The sequence below is a fragment of the Triticum urartu genome, chromosome 7, assembly GCF_003073215.2.
Source record: "Triticum urartu cultivar G1812 chromosome 7, Tu2.1, whole genome shotgun sequence".
Lineage (NCBI taxonomy): Eukaryota > Viridiplantae > Streptophyta > Magnoliopsida > Poales > Poaceae > Triticum > Triticum urartu.
The window spans coordinates 47,425,614-47,442,568 of NC_053028.1; positions in this window are offsets into that span (position 1 = coordinate 47,425,614).

Genomic DNA, 16,955 nt, shown 5'->3' on the forward strand with positions numbered 1-16,955 from the left:
CTTCTTCTTCTTCTTCTTCTTCTTAATTTTTATCGGGAACGAGGGTGTCGACGATCGCCGAGGGGTCGAGGGTCGGGAACTATGGTAGAGGGTCGAGGGATCGAGGGTCGAGGGTTCCAGGGTCGTCTAGGGGTCGAGGGTTCCAGGGTCGTCGAGGGTTCGAGGGGTCGAGGATCGCCGAGGGGTCGAGAGAGGTTTCCTAGTGTCAAAGTATTGAAGAAATCCATGGCTTCATCATTAGCCGGAAGTAACCAGGGCATGACGAAGTCCTCCAAAGTTATTTTGGAATGGTGTCCCGGATAGGATAATTTGCCTTTTTGTATGAATTTCAGCAAAGGCCTTCCAAATAACGATATTTGGAAGGTTCTTGCTGAACTTTGTACCAAAAAGCGAATTATCCTATCTAGGACTCCATTCCAAAATAACTTTGGACAGCTTCGTACCATCATGCACCTGTTACTTTCGCCTAATGATGAAGACATGGTTTTGTTGAATCCTTTGACACTAGGCAACCTCCCGACCCCTCGGCGATCCTCTCGAACATGAGAGGAAGAAGAGGATTGCCGAGGGGTCGAGGGTTCCAGGGTCGTCGAGGGTTCGAGGGGTCAAGGATCGCCGAGGGGTCGAGAGAGAGATTTCCTAGTGTCAAAGTATTGAAGAATCCATGGCTTCATCATTAGCCGGAAGTAACCAGGGCATGACGAAGTCCTCTAAAGTTATTTTGGAATGGTGTCCCGGATAGGATAATTTGCCTTTTTATGAATTTCAGCAAAGGCCTTCCAAATAACGATATTTGGAAGGTTCTTGCTGAACTTTGTACCAAAAAGCGAATTATCTTATCTAGGACTCCGTTCCAAAATAACTTTGGAGAGCTTCATACCATCATGCACCTGTTACTTTCGCCTAATGATGAAGACATGGTTTTGTTGAATCCTTTGACACTAGGCAACCTCCCGACCCCTCGGCGATCCTCTCGAACATGAGAGGAAGAAGAGGATCGCCGAGGGGTCGAGGGTTCCAGGGTCATCAAGGGTTCGAGGGGTCGATGATTGCCGAGGGGTCGAGAGAGAGATTTCCTAGTGTCAAAGTATTGAAGAAATCCATGGCTTCATCATTAGCCGGAAGTAACCAGGGCATGATGAAGTCCTCCAAAGTTATTTTGGAATGGTGTCCCGGATAGGATAATTTGCCTTTTTGTATGAATTTCAGCAAAGGCCTTCCAAATAATGATATTTGGAAGGTTCTTGCTGAACTTTGTACCAAAATGCGAATTATCCTATCTAGGACTCCGTTCCAAAATAACTTTGGAGAGCTTCGTACCATCATGCACCTGTTACTTTCGCCTAATGATGAAGACATGGTTTTGTTGAATCCTTTGACACTAGGCAACCTCCCGACCCCTCGGCGATCCTCTCGAACATGAGAGGAAGAAGAGGATAAAAAAAGAAGAGGAAGAAGAAAAAAAAGAGGAGAAGAAAGAATAGAGGAGTGTTCTACTCCTCTATTCTTTCTTCTCCTCTTTTTTTTCTTCTTCTTCCTCTTTTTTATCGGAAACGAGGGTCATTGAGGGACATAGATGTAGTGTCGTCGTTGTCGATATATACCCCCTCCCGATAGCTTCAACACGTGGGGGGGGTCGATATTACCCCCTCCTTGAAGCGTTCTCGAGGCCACCCAAACCCTTGAAGCGTTGTCGAGGCCACCCCAAACCCTAGAGAAGCAGCGTCGAGGCCACTAATTAATATATATGATTCCTTACTATGATTGGGTAGCTAGTTCTACGTTTGGCACTAATATATCCATCTGTCATGTTTGAATAATAATTGCCATGTTGTAAATATTTGTAGAAACTATGGACACCGCCCGAGACAAAGCTAAAGAAGCATTGTTGAGGGACATAATCGCAGAAGGAAGTGATGCCGTCTCGTTGTTTCTCAACGACACCGATGGTCTGGAAGGAGAGGGTGAAGAAGCTGGCTACGGTGACCTAATGCCGGTGCAAGAAGAAGAACATGAGGACGGCTTCGGTGACCCAATGCTGGTGCAAGAAGGAGACCGTGATGACGGCTCCGGTGACCGAACCGAGTCCGGCTAGGTATATATATTAGTTAAGCCTGTGCTGACTAGCTGATTGATGCATTCATTGTTTTGGTATGTACACATATTAATTAAGTCTTTGTTCTTTTTTCTAGCCCTCCGGATCGAGCACAACTTCGGTAAAGAGACGAGGCCCGAAGAAAAAGTTGAGCTCGGATGAAAAGTTTGAGATCATAGCAATCGCGCCCGACGGCCAACCAATTGAACCCATCCGAACAAACAACGCATTTGTTGCTCAGTGCGGGGTTCTGGTTAGGGACAAGATCCCGATAAGCATCCAGCAATGGTTTAAGCCGGCTACAGAAGACCCTGAGGTGTCTTATGTCAATGATATGCAGAAAAATGATCTTTGGACTGAGCTGAAGTCAAATTTCATCCTACCGCCAGAGGATAATCCATAGAACCCAATTAAAGAGCAATTAATCAAGTCTTTTGCTCTTAAGAGGATGGCAGAACTATTCAGGAGGTGGAAGAAATAGCTGAATAAGTTTGTCGAAAATAATGAGACACCAGAATTCAAGGGCAGATATGAGAAGATCAGAGATCACTGGCCCGCATTTGTGGCCCACAAGACATCGGAAAAGAGTAAGAAGATGTCGGCGACAAACAAGCAAAATGCTGCGAAGAAGAAGCTTCACCATCGCACGGGGTCAGGTGGCTACCTCGTAGCCCGGCCTAAGTGGGCCAAGACTGAGAATGATCTGGTTGATAAAGGGATCGAACCAGAGACAATTAGCTGGCCAGACCGTTGCCGGACTTGGTTCTTCAGGGCTGGCGGAACCTTGGACCCTGGAACAGGGAAGTGCATTTGGACGAACGATCAAATGGACATACTAGTTAGGAAGCTTAAGCAGTATATCGAAGCAGCGCAGCAAGGGAAGTTCTTTCCAGACAGAGAGAACGACGAGCTCACAATGGCCCTCGGGAATCCTGAGCACCCTGGACGGACACGAGGCACGCCAGGCTCCATTCCGTGGAAGGTTGGGTTTCCGGACGCAGGCGGTTACAAATCCCATGAGAGGAGGAAAAAAGTGCAGCAGACCCAAATGCAGGCGCTGCAAGCAAGGGTAGACGCGATAGAGGAACGAGAAGCAAATCGCAGCAAACGTACTGCCGAAGCTTCCCCCGAGGCTACCCCGCCATCTCAGCGCAGAAGCAGCGTGGCTTCCACTGAGCTGCTTCAGCTGGAGCATGCCTTGACGGCTCCTGCCAGCTATCCCGTGGATGCTATCACGGAGTCTCAAAATTGCCACCTTATGACGCAATGGATGAATTTGAAGGTCAAGGCGGCTGTTGGCTCTGTTTATCCTACTGAACCCGGCGCAACTTTTCACTGCCGGCCGATTCCAGAAGGATATGCTAGGGTGATGGTGGATGAAATAACGGAGGGATTTGAGGACCTCCAGCTTGACCACCCTACCGGTGAAGGGGAGACTCGGCTGGGGTCTGCTCTGAAGACTCCATGCCCATGGCGGAAGGAGCTCATCAACCTTCCGAACTGGATGCCTCCGCCTCCTCCTCCTCCTCCGGCGAGTCAGGGCACTCTGCCTCCTCCACCGCCTCCTCCTCCGGTGAGTGACGATCAGGGCCCTCGGCCGGCTCCTTCTCCGGCGCGTGGCGGCACTCCGCCTGCGCCGGCGCGCCCGAGCAGCCAGCCTCCTCCTTCTTCGCCTCGTCAGCAAGGAAGGAAGAGACCCGCCACCGCTCCAGCAGCTGCTCCGGCGCGTCGTAGTCCTTCTCCTCTGCCTCGTAAGCAAGTAAAGAAGACAACCGCTTCGTCTGCTCGGCCGGCGTCTAGCAGTACAACCAGAGGTGGGAGGACATACAGATTCTGTCCTTCTCTGAAGAGTCCACAGAAGTTACTATACGAGAGGACTCCGGAGGAGAACGCGAAGATCGCGCGAACCGAAGTGGATGACTGGTTTCAAGGGTTGAAAGCAAAGAGACATCCACCTCCGGAGAAGAAGGTAGATCCGGTGAAAGTGAAGCGCACTCTGGCTGCCCTGGCAAAACCACCCAAGTCTCCGCCGAAAGGCAACTATGAGCGCATTATTGCAAAGACATGGGCCGAAGCGGAGCGGTCGGGAAGTACAGTCAGTGATCAAAGGCTGAAAGAACGACGAGCAGCTGGGAAACAAATTTCCCAGCTCGGCGAACTAGCGAAGCAATCTTGCCCCCCGCTCAAGGTGCCTAGCGACATCGTCGATCCGAGGATGGTGCCCGGTTATGGCAATGTTGACGATTACCTGCCCGACGATGTACATTATGATCCCATGGAGGTGCAGATACACAGATACGAGTACGGGAAGCCTCTCGTCAAAGATGAAAAATCTTTAGCAACGATGATGCGAAGATTACATGATTGGTACTTGAAAATCTGCAGAGAGTCTGGGGGGAGGAGTACTTTGTATGCGAGAGTTATACCGGAGCATGACCTCGTTGGAATTGAACTGTTACCTATTCCATTTGAGAAGTTCTATCATTTTTTCAATCAATTGGCCCTCGATAAAACAACGATCACCTGCTACTGTCTGTAAGTACTACTACTTCTGTCATTAAGTCTCTCTATATAGCTCATCTCTTTCATTGCGTGTATTTATAATTATCCTCACTATATTATGCAGATTGAAGATCGCCGAATTGAAGAAAAGACAAATCGGTGATATTGGGTTCGTTAACACATATCTCATAGATGCAACTGAGGTTGAACATCGTCCCGAAAATACCGAGGCCAACTTGCTACGATCATTCAAAAAAAATGAAAACAAAGATATAATACTCTTTCCTTACAACTTCAAGTGACTGTTACTGTCTTGTGCATATTCGGTTTCCCTTATATATTAGTCCAGGTTATAGTAATGTAATTGATGAGTTATGGATGTGTGTGCAGTTTCCACTATATTCTCCTAGAGATTAGGCTTGAGCAGGGAGTAGTAACCGTCTTGGACTCTAAACGAAAAGATCCCCAGGAGTATGCGGACATGACTGAAATCCTCAAGAAGTAAGTTAAATCGATCATTATCCACCATATCAGCAACTTTGTTCATTTCCTGATATCAAGTAATTGTTTTCTTTGTCCGGCAGGGTTTGGAGAAAATTCACCAGAAAAGTTCCGGGACTGCCGAAGGAGCTAGAATTTAGACACCCGAAAGTAAGTACTATAGTAGCATGTTCCGCGCATCTCCTAGTGATTCAAGCGCTAGTTTCATCAATACCATTTAGCATTCTTGCTTATCAGTTTGATTGACCTCTATTTCTTGTAAAGTGGTTGTGGCAGGAACAAGGGAATGATTTCTGTGGATACTACGTCTGCGAGTCCATCCGCCACACGACCTGTGAGCGGGGCGGGTACTCTGACGAACAATATGAAGTACGTAAATAACAACATTCACAATTTTATTTTATTAGCATCATTTGTGTTGAGTTTCATTCATTCATATATATATGTATTGACCCCCCTTCTTCAAATTAGATGTTTCGAAAGCGGGATGAACTCCTAGCACCAGCTCGCATGCGAGCAATTCAAGAGGAATTGGCGGCATTCTTTCTTGACCACGTGATCGCTGAAGACGGAGAATACTATGTGGACCATGAGTCTGTATGATTATATTTGTAAGAGATAATTATTGTATATATGTAGCCGGTAGTGTCGGATAGATATACGAGAACTTGTTGTTCGATCAATCTCTCGGAGAAGGAGAGGTGGTCGATATCACTTCTCTCTGTATGCATATATGTTCATGACGATCTTCTGTTTGCTTCGTTCGCTTACTAGCTAGCTAGCGTGTCTAGTCTTCTCTATACATATGTATAGTACGTAGCGTCGACCAAGCACGGACATAAGAGAGGACACTTCTCTCTATTAATTATAGCTAGCTAACACAATATATGAAACACCTAAATTAACCCCCCAAAACCCCCCACCCCCCCCCCCCCCCCCAAAAAAAAAAAAAAACCCCAGCCACAGAAATGCTGACGCGTGAATGCCTATTGGTCCCGGTTGATGCCACCAACCGGGACCAAAGGGTCTCCTGCCTGGGCTCCACGCACAGGCCACGTGGAGGCTCATCAGTCCCGGTTCTGGATTGAACCGGAACTAAAGGGACAAGGCATTAGTACCGACACTTTAGTCCCGGTTCAGGAACCGGGACTAAAGGCCCTTACGAACCGGGACAACAGGCCCTTTTTCTACCAGCGCAAACAGGTTGTTAGGTCCAGTGGACAATTTTATACCTTACTAACAAAAGGTGGGCTTCTGGGCCGGATTATTTAGAGTGATGGCCCACAGTTTGCAACCCGTCATTACCTTATTGGCTTAAATTTGTCTAAAAAAAAACCTTTTTGGCTTAAAGGCCACTGCTAATGAAATACTAGTGACTGGTCCAATATACACGCCTATCACTATGAAAACATTGCAATAGCTGTAAAACAAGAGGGGTAAAGTTAGTGTCACCTAATACCGGACTTACAATCTACTGAACCTCATGTTTTTAGTTCCGAAGTATCTCAAACTCATATTGTGAGCTCGAGGAATCCCAGTATTTCCTTGGAGGCCCTTGTACAAACCCATGATGATCTTTTGTTCCTTACCTGGCCATGTCAAATAGACAGTTCTTCAGCGGGAACCTCAACTTCGCTGCCCGTGCGGCCTCTCTTCAAAATGCACTATATTTGCTGCATGCCGTCAGCTACGTACTTGCGCGTCTCCTCTGGAAGCAGAAATCGCAGCATGCAAGGAGGGGATTGAGCTTGCTCTTCAATGGACAACCCTGCCGATTATTATTCAGTCCGACTGCAGTGACGTCATTAATCTTATCCAATGCATGACCAAGGACAGGTCGGTGCATTCCATGGTAATTGAGGAGATTAAGAGCCTTCTCCATGAAGGGAGGGAGTTTCTAGTCAAGCATGTTAGGAGAGAACAAAATAATGTAAGCCATTATTTGGCTAACTTTGGTAGATACGAGAAGCGTACTGCGGTATGGCTTCGATCCGGGCCTGGAGATGTGCCAGACCTATGTAAGGCAGACATGGTCGATGCTTGATTAATACAAACTCCCTTACCATCGCAAAAAAAAGCACTATACTTTGTTCTTTCTTAAAAAAAATAGAACCTTTGTTGGATATTTGATTGCAAATATAGCTAGGTTGTTTAATTGTTTTGACTTTAACTAGGTGCATGCATGGTTCATCAAAACGATTTCATGTGTTCAGAAAGGGAGTAAATGTTTTAAGTAGTAGAATTATCTGTGTCTAAATAATAGTCCAGGTCCTTCCAAAATTTATGCGTTCTGACTTTGTTCGGTATCCATAATATGAATATTTGATCATTAAACAAGTATGACTGTGAGTGAGAGATTACAAAAAACTTTATATTCTGAAACATTTTTCATGTGGTACCATTTACACATAACCAACATAAATGGTTTTCTTCGTATTAGTAAGTCGTCTAAGTGTTGACTGTTGGTTTTCGGGCTCTAGTGAGCTCAAAATTTTCGAAGATTCAAAACCCAAAATTTGAAGGTTCAAAAAGTTCTGAGGTTGTGTCAACGCATACGTACACATGTGAACTTGCAATAATACCTGCAAAATTTATGTAGACGTGTTTTCATTTGTGCATTACTCAAAAAAGACGATCCGCATTTATTTGTACGTCTCAAGTTTTGCTAAAAAAGGACTTCTAAATGTGGGTTTTGTTCTTTTGGAAATGTAGACTTACTGAACCTTGGGAACTATCCGGGTTTCCATGAAATGTATAGGTAACAATCATATACATGCATGAGCAAATTATGGGAGCCATCACTACTGGGATTTCCAAGTTTCCCGAGTACTAGAAAACTCGGCGAAAGCCATTTTACACTCGACAGAGAGTTTGCCGACTGTAATTCTTGGCTAAGGGTACTCGGCCTGAAACCTTCCGGGCTCCTAACCATGAAAACGTAACCAAAATATTGGAAGAGCTGGTGATTTCTCTCATTACTATTCTTCCGTGCTACTTAATCATGAAAACGTAACAAAAATATCACAGATTTTTCTCCGGCAAAATGATAATAATATCGATGCAACACATATTTTATCATTTTTATCTATACTCCTATAAAAAAGCTCAGTTGATGGTGTGTCTACCATCCATTATTTCTGACCATTAAATCTGCATCTAATGACTATGAGATAAGTTGTGGTCCTTTTACAACAATAGGCCACTTCTCTACTCCAATTTGCAGAAAACTCCTTAGTATCTTGAAACCAACCACATCCCCCCCCCTCCCCCCCCCCCCTCCACCTCATCAAAACAGCGCGCGAAATATATTTTGAGTGAAACACAATATATCTTTAGTGATATATGTATATAAAAAATAGAGTGTTTTCTTTCAAGTTTGTGAACAAATATTATTCTACTTTGGATCCGCTGCAACGCACGGAATCCTTTACATTTAGTGGCTATGCTTTCTCTAGTACTCTTATTCAAAGTATATACACCTATGAACATGATGCATCATAAAAGAGTTCAAAATGTCCACACACCCGATAACCAGTTTGGACATGGTGTTACCGACATACTGTAAAAGGAAAAAGGGTGTTAGGCCACATTTTTTCGGATAGATAAAGTGCCCTCTGATCTTGTTGTAGTGTAGTGAAAGATGAATGTTTGTAAAGACACAAAGTCGTTTAATTCCATGTCCATGTGTAACCCAAAGGTTACCCAACGGGTTGTTAGGTTCGCTCGGCAATTTTATACCCCCACGTAACGGGAAATGGGTTTATGGCATGGATTATTTAGAGTGATGGCCTACAATTTGAGACCGTCATTGCCTTTTCGGGAGCAACTATCCAAGGTTACCCCTTCCGGGGATCCTCCAAGGGTCATCTTTTTGGCATGCGAGCGCGTCAAGTTATGCGCCCAGTCCCAGTCACGTGTTGCGTACTGGGCGCTTTCTCTGATTTTTTTTTTCTAAAAGCATTTTTGGGTTTTAGATGTGTTTTCATTTTTGGGGCTTTCTAGGTTTTTTTCTACATTCTGAATCAATTTTCTTACGGTTGGGGTCCTCAAAAATAAAATGTGCTTTCACAAGAAGCACATATTTGCTTCCATCTTCTCATAAATGAAGAAAAATTGTCTTCTACCAAAAGCTCAAATTTTCTTCTCGTAGATGTGCTTCCATGAAAAGTGTGTTTCTCGAAAAGGGAAAACAACTATCATCCACAAGACGCACAAGTTTGCTTCTCATGAAAATACAGATTTGATTCTTGTGAAAGTACATATGTGCTTCTTGCTTCTCGAAAGAAAAAGAATTGTGCCTCCACGAGAACACATATTTGCTTCCGCGAGAAGCACATCTATGCTTCTCGGAAAGGAAAAAACCTATGCTTTCATGAGAAGCACATATTAGCTTATCGTGGAAGCACGGGTTTGCTTCCGCGAGGGAAAAATCGGGCTTCCATGAGAAGAACAAATTTGCTTCTCGTGAAAGCACGAATTTGCTCTCGTGAAAAACAAACTGTTCTTCTTGGAAAGGGATTTTTTTAAAGCCATACTTCCGGGCTTCAGTTTTTCTACTAATTTTTATTTGTTTTTTCTCGTCTGTTTTCTATTTCCATTTTTACTAGATTTTGTCTCTTTTTGTTTCTTTTGTTTTCCGTGTAAAAGAACTTCATCGTTACCTATTAACATGGGAACTGGTTTTGAAAATCTTGTCGCAAGAAATCCAAGGATGAAAATGGTTCAAAATTTGGACGCACGGCTCGAGACATAAAACATTTTTGATAAATGAATCTACAAAAAAAGGAAGACACTCCGGTTACAGCAAGTGGCACACATGCAAGGTGCCACTTGTCAGCGCCTCATAAGATGGGGATGACCTTTGCAAGGGGGACCTCTTAGGGCATCTTCAACGCCGACCCTCAAACCACCTGCATGGTCCGGACGTGTTGTGCCATCCAACGCGAGCATTGTATCGGTCCACTGGACGATCCGGAAGTACTTTTCCCCGCAAACCGGAGACAAACTAGCACTAGTAGAAAAAGGGTCAAATGTGAAGCACATTAGTGCCGGTTTGAATTTGAGCCGGCACTAATGTGTGCATTAGTGCCGGTTCCAACGGCTAGCCGGCCGCTCTCATTAGTACTGGTTCGTGGCGAACCTTTAGCACCGGTTCGTGCCACGAACCGGTACTAAAGTGAGTGGTGGCAGGATGTTGTCAGTCCGGGGCCCCTCCAGCACCTTTAGTACCGGGTCGTATCACGAACCGGTACTAAAGGTCGTCCTACATAGACCCTTAGTTCACCCGAGCTCGCTCTGTTCTTCCCCTTTCCCCTCTCCTCTCTGTTCTTTTCCCTCTTCCTCTCAAGCTCATCGCACATTTTTCCCAAAATTTGTCAAGATTTGAAGGCCCCCATCCATTCAAATGACCACAAAGGTTAGCAACTTTGTCCTTTCATCTCTCATTGCTAGATTAGCTCGTGCAATGCTTTATATAGTGATTGATTTTTGAGTTTAGTAATTTGAGAGGAATTATATATATGTGCTAGTATTTGATTTATATGCAATTTGAGGTCAAAAATACCACTTAGTTTGCATATGTAGGTGTGGTTTACTTAGTACCTTCTAAATCTCCGTCGTAACCACCGTCGATCGCTCGCACGTCCCGTCGGCGGCACCACCTTGTGGTGAGCCTCTTGTTCATGAAGTTTTATATAAAAAATTGATGTTTGTGTGATTTGGATATATAGTTACTTGTATAATTATCTTACACATACGTTGTTTGTTATACATAGTGCCATGGTTTTGATATCCGTCTCCGTCGGCCCTCGTCCGGGTTATGATTCGGATGTGGTATATTCTCTTTTAAAACTATTCATTGCATTTCGTGTTTATGACAAATTATGCCCATCAAGTTGACATAGATATTTGTATGTAGGAGGTAGTTGAACCGGAAATTCCAACCGACCCTATTGTCGAGAGGTTAAATTTAGTTGAAAGAGAAAACGAGGATTTGAAGGAAAAATTGAAAAGAATTGAGGGGGAGAAGATGGAATTGGAGTTGCATGTTGCCGATGTCGTCGATGATCACAAGATTAAGATGGAGAAAATGCGCTTGAAGATTAGAAAGATTAGAAAATATGCCATTCATAGTGAGGCTTGGTATCATTATGTTGTTGGATCAATTGTTACCTTAGTTGCGATCTTGAACGCATTTGTTGTTGCATTTAAATTCTTTGTTTGTCGCATTTAAGTGTTGTATGATCTTTATTTATGAACTTTATGTATTGTATTAATTTGGTGTTTTCGGTTCTGTGTATTGAAGATGAGCCGGCAATGGATGTACGATGACCGATACTCTTCCGAGTTCATTAATGGCGTGCGTACTTTTCTGCTTGCGGCTGAGGCAAACAAGCGGGCGGATGGTTTTATGCCTTGTCCATGTGCTGGCTGTAAGAATGGTCACAATTACTCTACGTCAAGAACCATTCACGTCCACCTGTTTGAGTCCGGTTTCATGCCCCACTATAATGTTTGGACCAAGCATGAAGAAAAAGGGGTTATGATGGAAGACAATGAAGAAGAAGAGGATGACGACAGCTATCCTGGCCATGGGTTCCCTGAATACGATGATACAACAATGAGGGAAGAAGCTGAGCCGGTAATGCGGGAAGAAGCTGAGTCGGCAATGCGGAAAGAAGCTGAAGAAGAGGCATCAGATGAGCCCGTTCATGATCTAGGTCGGGCCATTGCCGGTGCAAAGAGAAACTGCGCAAGTGATTTGGAGAAGAAGTTGCAGCGCATGTTAGAGGATCACAAAAAAATTTTGTACCCGAGTTGCGTAGGTGACAAGACAAAGCTGGGCACCACACTGAAATTGCTACAATGGAAGGCAGAGAATGGTGTATCTAACAAGGGATTTGGAAAGTTGCTGGTAATGATAAAGAATATGCTTTCAAAGGACAACGAATTGCCCGAGAGTACGTACGAAGCAAAGAAGGTTGTCTGTCCTCTAGGGTTAGAGGTGCAGAAGATACATGCATGCCCTAATGATTGCATCCTCTACCGCAGTGAGTACGAGGATTTGAACGCTTGCCCAGTATGCGGTGCATTGCGCTATAAGATCAGTCGCGATGACCCTGGTGATGTCGAGGGCGAGCGCCCCAGGAAGAAGATTCCTGCCAAGGTGATGTGGTATGCTCCTATAATACCACGGTTGAAATGTTTGTTCCAAAACGAAGAGCATGCCAAGGCGATGTGATGGCACAGAGAAGACCGTAAGAAAGACGGAAAGATGAGAGTACCCACTGACGGGTCGCAGTGGAGAAAAATCGAAAGAAAGTACGGGAAGGAGTTTGCAGATGATGCAAGGAACGTATGGTTTGGTCTAGGCACAGATGGCATTAATCCTTTTGGGGTGCAGAGCAGCAACCATAGCACCTGGCCTGTGACTCTATGTTTGTATAACCTTCCTCCTTGGTTGTGCATGAAGCGGAAGTTCATTATGATGCCAGTGCTCATCCAAGGCCCTAAGCAACCCGGCAACAACATTGATGTGTACCTAAGGCCATTAGTTGAAGAACTCTTACAACTGTGGAATGAAACAGGTATACGTGCGTGGGATGAGCACATGGGGGAAGAATTTGACCTAAAGGCGTTGCTGTTCGTGACCATCAATGATTGGCCTGCTCTCAGTAACCTTTCAGGACAGACAAACAAGGGATACCGCGCATGCACGCACTGTTTGGACGATACCGACAGTATATATTTGGCTAATTGTAAGAAGAATGTGTACCTGGGACATCGTCGATTTCTTCCGAGCAGGCATCCCATAAGAAAGAAAGGCAAGAATTTCAAAGGTCAGGAGGATCACCGGACGAAGCCTTGCCACCGTACTGGTGCTGATGTACATGATATGGTCAAGAATTTGAAGGTGGTCTTTGGAAAGGGTCCTGGTGGACAATCTGTGGAAGAAGAAATCTATATTTTGGGACCTGCCCTATTGGAAAGACCTAGAGGTCCGCTCTGCAATCAACGTGATGCACGTGACGAAGAATCTTTGTGTGACCCTGCTTGGCTTCTTGGGCGTGTATGGGAAGACAAAAGATACACCTGAGGCACAGGAGGACCAGCAACGTATGCACGGAAAAGACTGCATACATCAGGGTCATGCAAGCTACGCTCTTACCAAAGAAGAGAAGGAAATCTTCTTTGAATGCCTGCTCAGTATTTAAGGTACCGTCTGCTTCTCGTCTAAATAAAGGGAATAATAAACATGCCAGAGAAAAAGTTCTAGAACCTAAAGTCTCATGACTGCCACGTGATTATGACGCAACTTCTTCCGGTTGCATTGAGGGGGCTTCTACCGAAAAACGTTCGATTAGCCATTGTGAAGCTATGTGCATTCCTCAATACAATCTCTCAGAAGGTAGTCGATCCAGAAATCATACCAAGGTTACAGAATGATTTGGTGCAATGTCTTGTCAGTTTCGAGTTGGTGTTCCCACCATCCTTCTTCAACATCATGACGCACGTCCTAGTTCACCTATGCGAAGAGATTAACGTTTTGGGTCCTGTATTTCTACACAATATGTTCCCCTTTGAGAGGTTCATGGGAGTCTTAAAGAAATATGTTCATAACCGTGCTAGGCCAGAAGGAAGCATCTCCAAGGGCCGTCAAAATGAGGAGGTCATTGAGTTTTGTATTGACTTTATTCCTGACCTTAAGCCGATTGGTGTTCCTGAATCGCGGCATAAGGGCAGACTGGATGGAAAAGGCACGCTAGGAGGGGAACAAATAATATGTATGGACGGACATTCTCTCACTGAAGCACACTACACAGTTCTACAGAATTCCGCCTTGGTGGCTCCGTATATGGATGAACACAAGAATTTGCTACGCTCCAAACACCCGGAGCGGTCTGATGACTGGATTACACGTGATCAAACCAGGAGTTTCGCCAGCTGGTTGCAAGCACGTACCATGCATGACACCTCTATTGAAGATGACCTGTACTTGCTGTCCCAGTTACCATCTTCGAATATAATGACTTTCAAAGGGTACGAGATAAATGGTAATACATTTTACACGATCGCCCAAGATAAGAAGAGCACCAACCAAAACAGTGGTGTCCGCTTTGATGCAGAAACCAAGACGGGAAAGGAAACATATTATGGTTATATACAAGACATATGGGAACTTGACTATCGACGTGGTTTGAAGGTCCCTTTGTTTCGGTGCAAATGGGTCAATATGACACGAGGCGGGGTAACGGAAGACCCGCAGTACGGAATGACAATAGTGGATCTCAACAATCTTGCGTATGCAGACGAACCATTCGTCCTAGCCAATGATGTGGCACAGGTTTTCTATGTGAAGGACATGTATACCAAGCCAAGAAAAAGAAAAGATAAGGAAGCGAATGCATCGTACGATGAGTCAAAGCGGCACATAGTTCTTTCTGGGAAGAGAAACATCGTGGGAGTGGATGACAAGACAGACAAGTCAGAAGATTATGAAAAGTTTGATGAAATTGCTCCATTCACAGTGAATATTGACCCGAGCATCCCGTTAAATGATGAAGATTTTCCATGGCTACGACACAAAGGGACACACACGAAGAAAAAGTTTCACACCCAAAGATCTGGGATGTGATCGGCTTAGCTATCATCACTTTCTTCTGTGTTTCACACCCAGGAGGGAATCTCTGTAATAGTTAGGGTAGTTATGTGTTTTGGCATTTCAAACGCGAAGAAATTTTATATGCAAACAAATTCTTTCATGCCTTTACTGATTTTTTCAGCAAAATTGAATATAATGATAAAACACACTAATATTAAACATAATAAAAAAGAATCACTGGAAAATGTATTTTTAAAGTTAAGTTATTCATAAACTAGTGATTCACACAAATTTCAAATAATTCAAAATTTAAACTATTCAAATTTGAAAACTACCAGCACTAACAGAAAGTTTCTAATTTTTGTACCTAAAGCAAAAATATTCACAAAGAAACTCCAAATACAGCAAAAAAACAACTAAAAATAAATAAAACAGAAAAGAAAAAACTAAATGAAAAAACCCACCTACTGGGCCACAGCGGCCTGCATACGACTAGAAACCCAAATTCTAATTGGGCCAGGATGCAGGCCCGCTAGCCCAATAGGCCCATCAGGGCATATCAGCCGACGTAGGCCCGGAAGGCCTGCTTAAGAGAGGAGCTCGAGAGGTAACCGGTACTAAAGGGGTGCGCTTCCCGCCGCCTGGCCTGGCCAAAACAGACCTTTAGTACCGGTTGGTGGCTCCAACCGGTACTAAAGGTGTCCCCTATATAAGAAAACACTTCGAAAAATTTCAGTTTCTCATCTCCCACTTCTCTGTGCCGCCGCCCCGTCCCGCGCCATCGCCGCCCCTGCCGCGACGTCCCCGTCGACTCCGCGACGCCCCCGTCCTCGTCGCGTCGTCCCCGTCGACTCCGCGGCACCCCCGTCGCCGGCCTGTCCCGGTCGCCGCACCGGCCCGTCGCCGTCCCCTCGCCTCGCCGCTGTCGCCTCGACCTCGCCCGCGCGCGCTGTGAGCCCCTCCCCCGGCCCCTCTCCTCCCTCCAATCGATCAAAGCCACCGCGCGCCGACGCTGGCCGTAGCGTACACACGCGCGCGCGCACACACACACACACTACATGCACACACACACTACACGCGCACACACACACAATTTTTCTGTTTTTAGTTTTTTTTGGTTTTTTTGTTTTTCATACAAAGTTTTAGATGAATTAATTAATTAGATTAGATTAATGTCAAATAGTATATATAAATGTTAGTTATAATATATAGAATGTCAAAGGTTTTTTCTGTTTTTATACAAATGTTATAGAACTGTTAGTTATATAGAAATGTTAGAAATTTTGGAAATGTTAGTTTTAGCTAGATGAATTAGATTAATTTTAAATTGTTAGACGATGATCGATGTTTTTTTAGTTTCTTATATTTTTAGTTATAAAATTTAGAATTTGCATATATGAAATCACAATCCATCATTTAAAAAATGTTACCTTACTTTTGCGGCATATAGTATTTGTTGTCGACGATGCCCGACCCGCATCCTCGCCGTCGACCCGTTCGCGACGACATCCTGCTTCAGAGGACCCATGTCCGGGACTGGGCTCCGCCGGGCTGGCACTGGGAGGTGCTACCTTCAGGGGCGCAACGCTTGGTGAGGAACCCGGCCTCGGGTCCCGTCGTCAACCCTCATCTCCTTTGGTGGCGTTCGTGTGGGCCACTTTCGGTGCGGAGGGAGCCGGCCCCGCCGGAGGTGGCACGTCGCCGTGTCAGGGAGGAGGACGAGCACGTCCATCGCTACATGGCTGCTATGGACGTCAGGTTCTCCAATACCTGGCAGGTTCTTTGGGGAGATCACCCGAGCTATGATCGAGTGATGGTTCCTTCACTTTGGTTGTCCACCGCCTAGATTACTCTCTAGTATTCGATCTTTATTAGCTAGCTAGCTAACTAGTGATGTATTCGATATATAATATTTGAGATGATTTATTCGATATTATATATATTATTCGAGACGATGTATTCGAGATTATGTCTATTATTCGAGACGACGTATTCAAGATTATATTCGATGATGCTTATTATGTACTATGATTGATTCAGTTTTTCCTTATTAATTGATTGCATCCATGCATTGTAATTTGAATATATTTCTTTTGGATTAGTTAAACAAAACCTATGACGGACAATACCGGCAGAGAGGGAGAAGAGGCCCTGTTCAATATCATACGCAATCCTCGCGGGCCAGATGATGATCAGAATGAAGAAGATTATGACGGCTCCGAATATCTAAACAACACCGGGGAGGGTGATATGATA